Consider the following 12989-nt stretch of genomic DNA (forward strand, 5'->3'; position numbering starts at 1 on the left):
CTGTGAGATCTCCCCACTTGACTGAGGAAAAGGGAGTCTGGCCCCAGCTCCCCACGATCATCGGAAATCACGGATGCTTCTGACCCTCTGCCCTTCCCCAGAAACACTCTTCACTCCCCCAGCTGCAGGGCTCTTGTGATCATAAATCCTACAGTGGTTTCCCTCTGGTTGTTCTGTGGGGAGGGGTAGGTGACCCAAGGGCCGCTGTAATCTTTAGGTCTCTGTTACAGGAGTCATCAAATGATGGCCCAGAGGCCAAATGCCACCTGCCACTTATTTTTGTACAGCCCTCAAGCTAAAACTAGTTTTCACACTTTTAAGTGGTTGAGAACAAATTTTTTAAAGAATAATATTTTGTGGCACAAGAAAATTTTATGAAATTCAAATTTCAGTGTCCGGAAATAAAGTTTTATTGGAACACTGCCACACTTGTTTGTTTGCGTACAATCTGTGGCTGCTTTCACACTAAAAGAGCAGAGCTGAATATCTGTGACAGCAGCCTTATGGTCTGCAAATCCAGAATTATTTACTATCTGTCTCTTTACAGAAGAGTTTGTTGACCCTGCATCACTGTCCCAGTCCTTCGCCCCACCCACACCCGTGTATTGCCTGGAGGCAGAGTATATTTTTCTATCCACACCATGCTGGGTTTGACCAAAGGTGTGTTGAGCAGACAAGAACGTGAGCAGAAGCTTTAAGCACACCTGTCTGGCTGGTGTTGCTGTTGTGCATGAGCAGAACATGCCTGGGAAGCCACTGTTCTGAGGAAGAAGTATGAATGACAGAAAGCAGATTCAGTCCAGCCTGGTGGTAAGTCTGGGTCAGTGGAAGCCTTGCTCCCCAGAAGCCTAGGTGAAAAATAAGTGCTTACTGTAGAAAGCCACTGAGTCTGGGGTGTTTGTTAAACAGCATTTTTGTGGCCATGGCTGACTAAGGTAATTTCTAACAAGAATGAATAATAAAAATAAGTCTTTGTAACATTTGTTAGTTTTCAGAAGACTGTCACATCCATGCTACCATGAAATCTGCATTTTATGGGAAATGATAATAGAGAGCTGATAATGGCACACCCCCACTCCCAGGCATTTGCACTTGCAGTTCCCTCTGTCTGGAGTGCTCCTCCCCTGGACATTTACAAGGGCATCCCCTCATCCCCTTGGGATCTTTGCTCAAATGTCGCATCTCAGAAAAGCCCTCCCTGACCCTTCTATTATAAGTTAAAAGCCCCAATCCATTGACACTCTCTACTCCCATTCCCTGCTTCTTTTTCCCTCTCAGGATTTATCACCTTCTGACAGGTAATATCATTTTCATATTTATTTACTTAGTTTAGTTAGTTAGTTACTTAGTTACTTAGTTATTTCCTCTCTTCTCCCTCGAATGTTGGGGCAGAGATGAAGGCATGGAGGTTTATTCTGTTCTCTGCAAAACCATGACCCTGATCCTAGTTTTCCTTTCCTTAAGACCCAGCATGCTCAGGGCCATGCCCCTGCCTGGTCTATGCTGCCTACACCCTATAAAATCCCAGACCTCTTCCCCTCCTTCACTCTGCTTCTGCCACTCCGGCCTCCTCACTGCCTCTCAAACATGCCAAATACACTCTGCCCCAGGACCTTTGCATCGGCTGTTGCCCCTGCCCAAAACACTTTTCTCCCAGATTGACACCTTCTAGGTGAGGCCTTCTCTGAGTACTCTCTTTTAAATTGTCAATTAGAAGGTGCTCAGTAAATATTCATTGAATAAATAGGAGGGAGGAAAAGAGAGCGGAAAAGAGAAATACTGAATGAAGAGCTGTTAACCTGCTGTGGAGAAGACAAACACTCAGGAGATGAAATTTAAGAAGGAGTCTTCCAGAAGCATCCCCATCCGTGGAGTCTAACTCTTTACATTCCCATGTGGCCTTATCTTTCCATACACAAACATCCTGAGGCGCCCCCGAACTGTTCAGCCACCAGGAATTTTGGTTCCAAGAGAGCAGAACAGAGAAAGCTCTGTAAACTTTGCATGTGATATGAGTGACAGAATGGCAGAATCACAGATCTGCTCAAGCTGGTGGTGCAATTATGCTGGCACTGAGCACACCACTGGAGGAGGGAGCAGGCTCCACCCTGTCCTAGGCCCAGACCTAAGTGGGAGGACTAGGAATCCGGAGGCCCCTAGGGAAAGGCCTTCCAGGGAGGCAGCTTCCGAAGGAAGAGGCAGTAAACAGGGCTTTCTCTGTGGCCTGCGCAGTATGGTCCCTAAGCAATCCGAACCACCCCCATGGGAAAAGTGGACTACTAGGAGCAACAAAGGCCCAGACTCACCCTAAAAGCCTCCATGTCCTCGTTTGTAAAATGGACATATGTAGACTGAGGATGCGTGAGATTACAATCAGGCTAGCACTCAGCAAACACTTGCTTTTTACCAGACACAGTTTTAGGTGCTTTCTGTGCACTCACTCATTTCACCTTCCCAGCAGCAATATGATGGAGGTAGTATTAGTGCCCTCCACAAATGAGGACACTAAGGCACAGGGAGATGTAATAATGTACCTCACAGTCAGAATGCAGCAGAGTTGGTCCAAGACCCCATTTTTATCCACATATCGTCTCTACTCTACTTCAAACAGCCTCTCCTATGTAAGTCAAGCACCTAGAACAGACATGCTAACTACAGGCTGTAAAATATTCTGCCAGGAGGCAGGTAAAGGCAGGAGGCATATGGGGCCTCTGTAATGGAGGGGAAATCAGGAGGGATGTCCACATTCTCTGAAGCTGAACAACAGAAGAACCAGCTTCACCGGCTGCTGCAGGAGTTCCAAAGGTGCCTGACCCTACCTGCAGCTGGAGATACAGTGAATGGTTGAAAAGGCTGAAAACTGGGTAGAGAAGGAGGAGCCAGCACCTAGCAACTGAGGGGCCTGGCGCAGGAATTGCCTTCCTGAGAGGTCAGCAGTGGAGCGTGCTGGAGTTAGAGCTCTTTGGTTCCAGAAAGAAGGTGGAGCAGGACCTGGGAGCCATAGGTGGGGTGACTGACCCTGTGCTCAGCCCGTGTAGGGGCACTCAAGCTGTCTGGGTGGGGTTTGCCTGTGCTACGTGGGATGGACAGGTGAGGAACTGGTTCCACTTAAACTAAATCTAACATCTTCTGCACCCCTCAAATGTCATTTTGCCCTCTACCTTGGGGTTTCTCCTGGGCCCTTTAGTCTTGTGTTCTCTTCTGTACTCTTGCAGTTCAGGATAAGATGGGAGGAAAAGGCTTTTTGACTATGTCATAAGGTCTGATGCCAATAAACAGAAGAAATAGATGCGAGATCTGGCTGGGGTAAGAGCCCCTTCCTCTGGACGGCACAAGTCCTACCAGGTTACAAGAACAGGTTCTCGAGGGAAGGGTCTCCCATGGCCTTTGCAGGAATAGACTCAGTGCTAGTGAGCTCTCGCTGTTGGGCTTTTGCCAGTGGACACTGTTCTAGCCACCCCAGACTTTCCAGAAGAAACCAGCACCTCTGCCCGCTGGCTCCCTGTGTTCAGAATGTGGTATTGGCTCTGGCCCAGCCTTTTTCCCTGTTCCCCATAAGTCTCCAGCACAACCACTGCTCTGAGCACAGACCTAAACTTCTGGACACACAAAAACACAAATCAGGGCATGGTCTCCCCATGAGTTATTTGAGAGTCTCATTGAGCAAGCTAGGCAGTCCCTCTGAGCCCCACGGACCAAAAATTGGCTCACTGTTTAGAAAGAATAACTAGACGTCCCAGCCCAGACTTCTTGGCCCTTGGACTCAGCCAGTGCATGTGTGTGGTTGGAGGTGACGTTCACCCTGCCCAGATCTGGACCATAAAGCCTTCTGTGTGACCCCCCTACCACAGCCACCACCAATACATTTTATTCCCTGGTCTGCCTGTCACATGTTGACACCCAGGGTAACTTAGGAGTCATATGCTGAAAGCTACAGAGCCTCCATCAGCCTGGATCCTTGAATGACTGCAAGGAGCAACTATACTTTACCCCATCACAGCCACCCATTGAACTTTATGTAAGTGATATACAGGCTTCTGTTGTGCTAAAACATTGAGATCTCTTTTTAACTGCCACCTAGGACTATCCCAATATACCTACATTCCTAATCTTTCAAATAAGGATAATAATTGGCATCTTTAAAAGTTCTTGAATGGGTTAAATTAAATGTGATAAAAAGTCAGAGAGTACTTAGTAAATGTTTGATTAAACATTTGACGAATGTTTGAGTGAGTCCATGGGTGGTGGTGCATTAGTCAGGAAGGCTTTGGGGCTATTTGTGGCAGGGTGCTAGATGAACAGTTGCTTAAACCATATGGATGTTGACTGCTTACTTAGCAAGTCATCTGGAAGTAGGCCATCCTGGAGTTCTTCTTTGGCTCAGCCATGTCAGGCCTTCCCACCCTTTCACTCAGCCATTCTCAGCTTGCTGGCTCTTCATTCTTGCACTGCCACTTCATGGTCACTGTAGCTCCAGGCATCACATGTCCACTCCATGTACAAACCAAGGAAGCAAGAGGCAAGACAAGATGCTTTCTCTTTGAGAGGCTCTAGTATTCTCTGGTAAGCAAACATTTTCCTAGAAGCCCCAGGAGATGTACTCTTTCCTCCCACTGACCAGGGGTGAGTCGCATGGCCACTTTACCTGACCAAGAGCCAGGAGAGTGGACTGGCTACTGGTGAGCCACTGAAGTATCTGCCAGAGAAGGGAAAGAACATGAAAAGTGGGTCAAGGCCCAGAGAGTAACCACAGACATGATATCTGTAAAATTTAGCAACCTTGATTAGGAAGGGGCAGCAGTTTTGGGGATAAGGCAGGCCCGGAAAAGACTGGGGATGAAATCCAGGCCAGAGATCAAAGCCCACATGTTCAGCAAGACCCACAGCAGCAACTGGGGCTAAAGGGGAAAAATCGGTGACCAAGAGAGCCCCATCCCCCCTGAGTATGCTTGGCTATCTTCATGCAGTAGTCTGAATTCTTCCCATTGCAAACAACAAATTTTCACTCAAACCAGTGTGAGCTTTAAAGACAGTGAGTTGTCCCCAATACTGGAAAGTCCACTTGAAGACCAGACTGAGCTGGATCCAAGACTTAGGATGTCTCTCTCTCTCTCTGCCTCTGCCTTCTGTTTCTTTCTTAACTGGCTCCATCTCAGGAAACCTTTCCACTGATGGCAAAGTTGACCTCACAGCTCAAGGTCACATGCCACAGCTTAGAGACATTCTTAGAGTGAGAAAGAAGGGCTCTTCTCAGTGGTTTCAGCAAATCTCCTTGAATCTACTCTGATAGACCTATGTGAGCAGGTCTGGGTGTGGAGGTCCTCAGTGTAGAGCTGGATAGTCATTGTCCCATCCTTGGAGCCAGAAAATGGCAGGCCTAGGCTGTCAGAAGGAGGAAAAGAGGCAGACCACAGGGCTGACTGGTGTAAGGTCAACTACACAGACTCAGGACAGGAGGCACAAGCTACAAGCCAGAAGTTCCAGTCAACACTACCATGTGGGAGGATAAAAATCCAGACCTCACTGACTGGTCCTCTTGTCCCCTGTTCCTACAGTTGCTGAGTTCCCTGTACAGTAGATGAACACAGCTGGCCAGCCTTGCCTGCTCAAGTTTGCCCAGTCATACCCAAAAGAGGGACACTCATTGTTTCCTCTCTGCCTTCACATGACTGATGCTATTTTTTATTAAATATTATCTCTGTACTGATGAATCCCGCACCTCCAGCCAGACTCTCCTCATAGCTCCAGACTTACTTAACTGCATTTTCGGCATCTCTATTCACATATCCAGGAGGAATCTCAAGCAATGTGTTAGATACTCAGCTCTTGACTTTCCCCCCAAATCAACAATCTTCCCAATTTTAGTAAATAGCTTCATTCCTACAGTTGCTGAGGCCAAAAATCACAGAGACATTAGCTTGTTCTTTTTGTTCCTTAGATTCTGCATATAAGTGAAATCATATGATATTTATATTTCTCTGTCTGACTTATTTCAAAAACAGACTCACAAATATAATGGACAATTCGGTGACGGACAGAGAGGGGGATTGGGAAGTTGGGAGAATGTGGTGAAGGGTTAGATAAGTAAAAATTAGTAGTTGATAGTTGGTCACGGGGAAGGGGGAGCATGGCAGAGGGAATGCGGTAAGCATTAATATGATGGCTAGGTAGAGGACCAGGGGAGGGAGGGAGCAATTGGGGAGATCATTTTATGAACTATGTAGATATCTAACCAGTGTACTGTATACTTGAAACTAATTTAAATAAATAATTTTTTTAAAAAAATCACAGAGACATCGCTTTTTCTCTCCCCCACACCCATAACTAACCCAGAGGGGATCTTGTTGGCTCAACTTTTAAAATCTGTCCAGAAGCCAGCAGAATTCTTACCCCACACTGCTGTCATCCTGGTCTAAGTCACCATCAACTCTTGCTTGGACAATTGTAGCAGCCCCCTCTCTGCTTTCCCTCCTCCATTCTTGCCCCTTAAAAACAACAGCCAGAGTGAGCCTTCAACATGTATGTCAGATAAGATCTCTGCTCAATCTTCCCTAATGTCTTCCCATCTCATGCATAAACTCCAAAGAATTTTCAGGGGATGACAGGGCCCTACATGATCTGAACCTCCCATGACCTTACCCTCCACCACTTTCCCCCTCTAACTCCACTCCACCACACTAGTTTCTATGCTTTTTCTCAAACGTACCAAGAATACACCTGCCTCAGGACGACCTTTGCACCTTCTTCATCACTCTCCTGCCACCAGCCCCTAATCTACGCATGTCTGGCTTTTGTTCAGCATTCAGTATCTTCTCAAATGTCAATACCCACCCTAAGTCCACTCTCTCATTTCCCTGGCCACCAGAGAGCACGAATTTGCCTCTACCTTGCAGGGATTTCAAGGAAGGGAGTAGAAGGAGAAGATTGGAAAACCAAGCCTGTAGCCAAAAATAACCCAACCAGAACTTGGAGCTACAGCTGTGAAAGCTACTGAGGTACAGTCATTGGCAAACTGCAGCACAGCAAGGGGGAGCTGGGGACAGATGCCTCCACTTCACTCTCCTTTCACCCCTGGCTCTCACCTTTGCCTCCCATTGGCTACACCAAATGCAAAAGAGCTTAAGCATGCAGTCCAAAGAATGACCAACAGAGAAGGGTGGACAGTAGACTTGGAGGGATAAATGAAGAATAACTTACTGGGTTCATAGCACATTCCACCATTTAGTAGCTGTGTAAGTTTGGGCATGTTTCTTAGCTTCCTGGTGCTTCAGTTTCCTCACCTGTAAAATGGAGATCATAAAAGTGCCTTTATCAAAGAATTCCTTTGAATATTAATGAACTAAGACAAGTAAAGCACTTAAAATAGCACCTAAACATAATAAGTGCCGTGTAAAGATAGCATTTACTATTCTAAAAGAGCAAAACCAACATAAAATAGGCCATGGCAGCTTGGAACCCCTGGTTCAGCATCATGGTCAGCACCCCTACTGGGCCTCAGTGGCCCACCTCTTCCTTTTGAGGACACCTGCATTTGGCAGACTGCTCCTGTTTAGGGAAAAGCTTGAGGGCTTTTTTCCCGAGCAGCCTGAGAGAAAGGTGACCTAAACTCTGGTCCTGACTTTGAGTGGGTCACTGCCACTCTCAGGGTCTCAGTTTCCCCATCTGTGCAATGGAGGGCAGAGGGCTGGTTGTATAAACACGTAGAGACAGCACAAAGATATGCCTATGTCCTCCCCCTCCCAAGTGCTCACCTGCATTCTCATTCCCAGGAAGCCTGTGTCTGGTCTCCAAGGCAACAGGGCATCTGAACCACAGGGATAGTGTGTTGGGGACCACATTGAATCAATGTCTATCCTGACAATGCGGCTGTGCTTAGAGATGGTTTTCCAGCCTTCAGTGGTCCCGGCCCTCCACCATGGCAGAGCAACTCCTTGCCAGCCAGCCTGCCTTCCCTGACAGGACCCAATGGCCTCCACCCTGCTTTCCCCATCAGAGTGGTTATGGCTGCCTGGGACCCAGGGTCAGAGATGGACATTTCTCTGCCATCTGCACTCACCCACCTAGAGCCTCAAACCAAGTCCTGGGAGAGAGGTCAATTGCTATTTGCAGATGAAGAAACTGAGGTGCAAAGGATAGTGACTTTTTTCAAGGTCCTCAGCTTTTTACTGTCTTCCAACTCCAAGTCTCTAGATCTTTCTCTTCACTAGGCAGGCAGCCAGTGGAACCAGAGGAAAAAGAGGAAGAAGGGAGGTTTTCAGTCCTGCTGATTCCAGAGAAGAAGCAGAGCCAGGTGAGGAAATGGTATAGGAAAGGCCTATAAAACTCCTGGCACATCTATTGTGATGTCCAAGCTAAGCCCACAACAGACATTGGTAATCAACTAAAACATCCTTTCCTGTTGAGCCAGGCTCTGCCTCAGAATCCTTCTCAACACGGCACTCTAGGCAGCCTCTTCCTATTGGTTGGAATGGATGCTCAAGATGAAACCACATGCCTCTTAGATCTTCATCTGAAGAGTGAAACGGAAGGACCTGAAGGTCTTAGGGGCATGTCTCAGGACCTAAGTAGGACATTGGCAGTGCAGACCATGGCGGGCTGGGACATGCCCCACCCAGCTCCGCTCTCAAGGGACTTGCTGCCCAGCTGTAGCGAGTATAGCCAGAAGATGCTCTCTAGCTGTCACTCCTTCAGGGTCAGCCTCGGCTGCAGAGTGCCCAGCTGAGGTCACACTTTTGCCAGGGCAGCCCACATCCAACAACCTGGCCAGGCAGGCTGGATGCAGGAAAAGTCTGATGGGCAGTATCTGGTCCAGAGCACCCCGCAAGGTGGTCAAGGCTTTGCAGAGTCTGCACTGCAGTTTGACCTCTTCCTCTTCCCAGTTTCTAACAACACTCCCTGAAACTGTTATAGTACCTGCTTTCTGAGAACCCAATCTGCAGCGGCTGGATGGGGTTGTGAGTGTTGTGGGGAAGGAAGCCCAGGTCCTGAGGTTCCAGGTCATGAGGAAGGGCTAGAGGCCTGGAGTCCCTACTGTGGGGAAATGGGTGATGTGAACTACAAAAGAAGAGAGTTGCCAAGGGAAAAAGAAGGAATCCAGCAGCCACACCTTCCCTGAGCCCAGCACAGCCAGTGATTTGCCACCAGCCCTGGGCAAGCCACTTCACCAGTCAGAGCCTTGGTTTTGCCCTCTATGAAATGGTACATTGTAGAAATCAAATGATATAAGGGCTCCATAAATGCCAATAATCATCCAGGTGAGGACATGAGCTGTTGCTAGTGTGCCTGGACCTTCTCTCTGCCACAGGGCCAAGCAAGGAATTGTGTAGGAAGATCTGAGGCATGCCATCTCCCTGCTCTGGACTCAGAGTCCCCAGCTGTCTGCCTAGCTAGCTGTTTAATCTGCAAATACATGTCAAATGCACTGTGCCCAGTCCAGGTCCCTGCCACAGAGGGCTGACACACCAGGAGATAAGTAAAGAAACACAAATAAATAACTAGGACCATTCAGGCCATGATAAGTATTAGGGAGAAAATAATCCAGGGCCAGAGTTCAGAAGTGACTGAGAGCTGAGTACTGTTAGGTCATCAGGGAAGGCCTTTCTAATATAGTGGCCTTCGCGCTCACACCTAAATGAAGCAAACGAGGGATGTGGACATCAGGGGAAACTGAGGCCGCTGACCATCACTCCCCAGCCAATAACTCCTGAGGCCTTGAGATAATCTAGGGCCTGAGCTATAAACTGAAAATAGAAATGAGTTGGGGCATCAGACAAGCAAACAGATTGTCTGGGCATATTGCTGTTATAGGAAGAGAGACACCTCACCTAACTCCAGGTAGGGGAGAGAGTGGTCAGGAAGGGCTTCCTGGAGGGGGTGAGGCAGTGTGCTCTGGAGAACAAAAAAAACATTCAAGAACCTGGAGATGACACCTATAATATCAAATTCCTTGGCTTCTTACACTCCACAGGGAGTAACTCATTAACCCTCTGCTATGGACAGAATTGTGTACCCAAAATTCATATGTGAAAGCCCTAACCCACAATATAACTATATTTGGACTTATATAAGGAGATAATTAAGGTTAATGAGAACATAAGGATGGGTCCCTGTCCTTACAAGAAGAGACACCATTCTCTCTCTCTCTTCCCCTCTCCCCTTGCACATGCACCAAGGAAAAGCCATGCGAGCACACAGCAAAATGGCAGCCAGGAAGAGGACCTCATCAGGAACCTGATCTCAAACTTCCAGCCTCCAGAATTGTGAGAAATAAATGTCTATTGTTTAAGCCACCTAGGCTGTGGTACTCATTATGGCAGCCCAAGCTGACCAGACACCCTCACACCACCATTTAAAAGGAGCTACTATTTGCATTCACATTTCACAGATAAAGAAATTAAGGCCCAGAGATGCCAAGCAACTTGTTTATGGTCCCACGGCTGTAAGTGCAGTCAGGACAGAGCCCAGATTGTCACACTCTCCACTACGCTGTAATAACTGCACAATCCTGACATTGTGTGCCTGCACAGGTTTGTGTCTAGCCACTATGGAGAGTCCTTGGGACCTTTCCAGAGAAATCTACCTCTTGCCTTCCAGCCATCTCAGTAGTATTCTAGAACCCCAAAATAACCCTGTCACTCTTCCCAAGCTGCCCCCTGACCCTCAGGAAAAGCCAGAGACAGGGCCAGAACTAGAAAGCAAAGGCAGTAGCTAGGGATAAACCTGCACCGGCTCGCACTGCCAGAGTAAAATTAGCAGGGCAGGTTCCAGTCATGGGAGAAATGAATAGATGTTTTTCTAAAGTAGTCACATAAATGGCCAACAGGTGTATGAAAAGGTGCTCAACATCACTAATCATCAGGGAAGTGCAAATCGAAGCCACAACGAGATACGCCTCACACATGTTAGTATGGCTATGATTAAAAAGACAGGAAATAACAAGTGTTGGCAAGGAGGTGGAGAAAAGAGAATGTAAATTAGTACAGGCATTATAGAAAACAGTATGGAGGGTCCTCAAAAATATAAAATAGAGCTGCCATATGACCCAGCAATTCCACTTGTATTTATCCAAAGGAAATGAAATCAGTATCTTGAAGAAATATCTACACTTCCATGCTCAATGCAACATTATACACAATAACCAATATATGGAAACAACCTATATGTCCATTAATAAATTAATGGATAAAGAAAAGTATATATGTATATAATTTTACATATATAAAATTCATTTATATACATATATAGTAGAATATTACTCAGCCATAAAAAAAAAAAGAAGAAAATCCTGCCATTTGGAACTACATGGATGAACTTGAAAGACATTATGCTAAGTGAAATAAGCCAGAGACAGAAAGGCAAATGCTGTACAATCTCATTTATATGTGGAATCTAAAAATAGTCAAACCCATAGAACCAGAGAGTGGAACACTTGTTGCCAGGAACTGGGTTATAGGAGAAATGGAGAAATGTTGGTCAAAGGGTACAAACTTCCAATTAGAAGATGAATAAGTCCTGGGGATGTCACGGATGGTATGGTAACTATACTGAATAGTACTGTATCAAGTACCTGAAATCTGCTAAAAGATCTTAAGTATTCTCAACAAACAAAAAATATGGTAACTATATGAGGTGGTAGATATGTTAATTAACTTGATCGTAGTAATAATTTTACAATGTATATATATTAAATAAATCATTACATCAAACACCTTTAAAAAATCACATTGTACAACCTAAATATATACAATTTTTTTTTTTTTTTTGTCAATCATACTTCGGTAAATTGGGAGGGAGAGAGGAAGAAATACAAAATATTAAAGATTTCTAGGTTCTACATCCACAGATTTTGCTAACCACAGATATTTGGAAAAAAATGTTATGAATTGCTGACATGTACTATGTAGTTAGGCCTACGATAGTTGTGTCTGTACTGAACAAGTAGACTTTTTTCTTTTCATTATTCCGTAAACAATACAGCATAACAACTATTTACATTACATTTTATTAGGTATTATAAGTAATCTAGAGATGCTTCACCTATATGGGTTACCTATATAGGTTATATGCAAATATTCCATCAGTTTTATATAAGGGACTTGAGCAACTTCAGAGTTTGGTATCCACAGGGGTCCTGGAACAATTCCCGATGGATACCAAGGGGTGATTGTATTGTAAAAATTGAAAGCGCAATTAAAAATCTTTTTACAAATACATTCTAGACCCAGATGGCTTCACCAGCAATTTGTACCAGAAATTTAAATCCAGAGAAGAGAAAAAAGAGGAACAATTCACAATTTGTTTTATGAGGCCAGATTTTACTTGATACCAAAACCCAAGGAAGACATTAGGAGAAAGGAAATATCACTTAAGAAAATAAATGGAAAAATCCTGGATCAAATATTAGACAATCAAATCCAGTGACATATCACACCAAATCAGATTGATTCCAAAAATTATAGGTTGGTTTAACATCTGGAAATCACCACATTAATAGTGTATGAATACTACAGAGTAGAAAAAGCATATAATTATCTTCGAAGATGAAGAAAAATTGATCACATTTAATATACATTCATTAATTTTTAAATCTTATAAATATAAGAATCAAATGAACTTTCTTAATCCAAAAAAAGAATATATAGAGAAACATATAGCAAGCATCATACTTAATGGTGAAATGTTGAACTCCTTCTCCTTTGAAATCATATACTTATTTGCATATTATGTGATAACGTACATATAAAAGAGAATCATAAGATAAATTATTAGAGTTAATACAAGATCAATATACAAAAATCTATTGAATTTCTACAGATCAGTAACAAACAGAAAAATAAAAATTTAAAAAGATGCCACTACACTAGCATTAAATTAATTAAATATCAAGTACAAGTAAAATTAAAGAAAATCTAAGTAAATGAAAGTATATATCATGTTCATGTATTGTAAGACTTGATATTCTAAAGATGTAAATTCTAATCGATGTATTG

The sequence above is a fragment of the Pteropus alecto genome, unplaced genomic scaffold (assembly GCF_000325575.1).
Source record: "Pteropus alecto unplaced genomic scaffold, ASM32557v1 scaffold124, whole genome shotgun sequence".
NCBI lineage: Eukaryota > Metazoa > Chordata > Mammalia > Chiroptera > Pteropodidae > Pteropus > Pteropus alecto.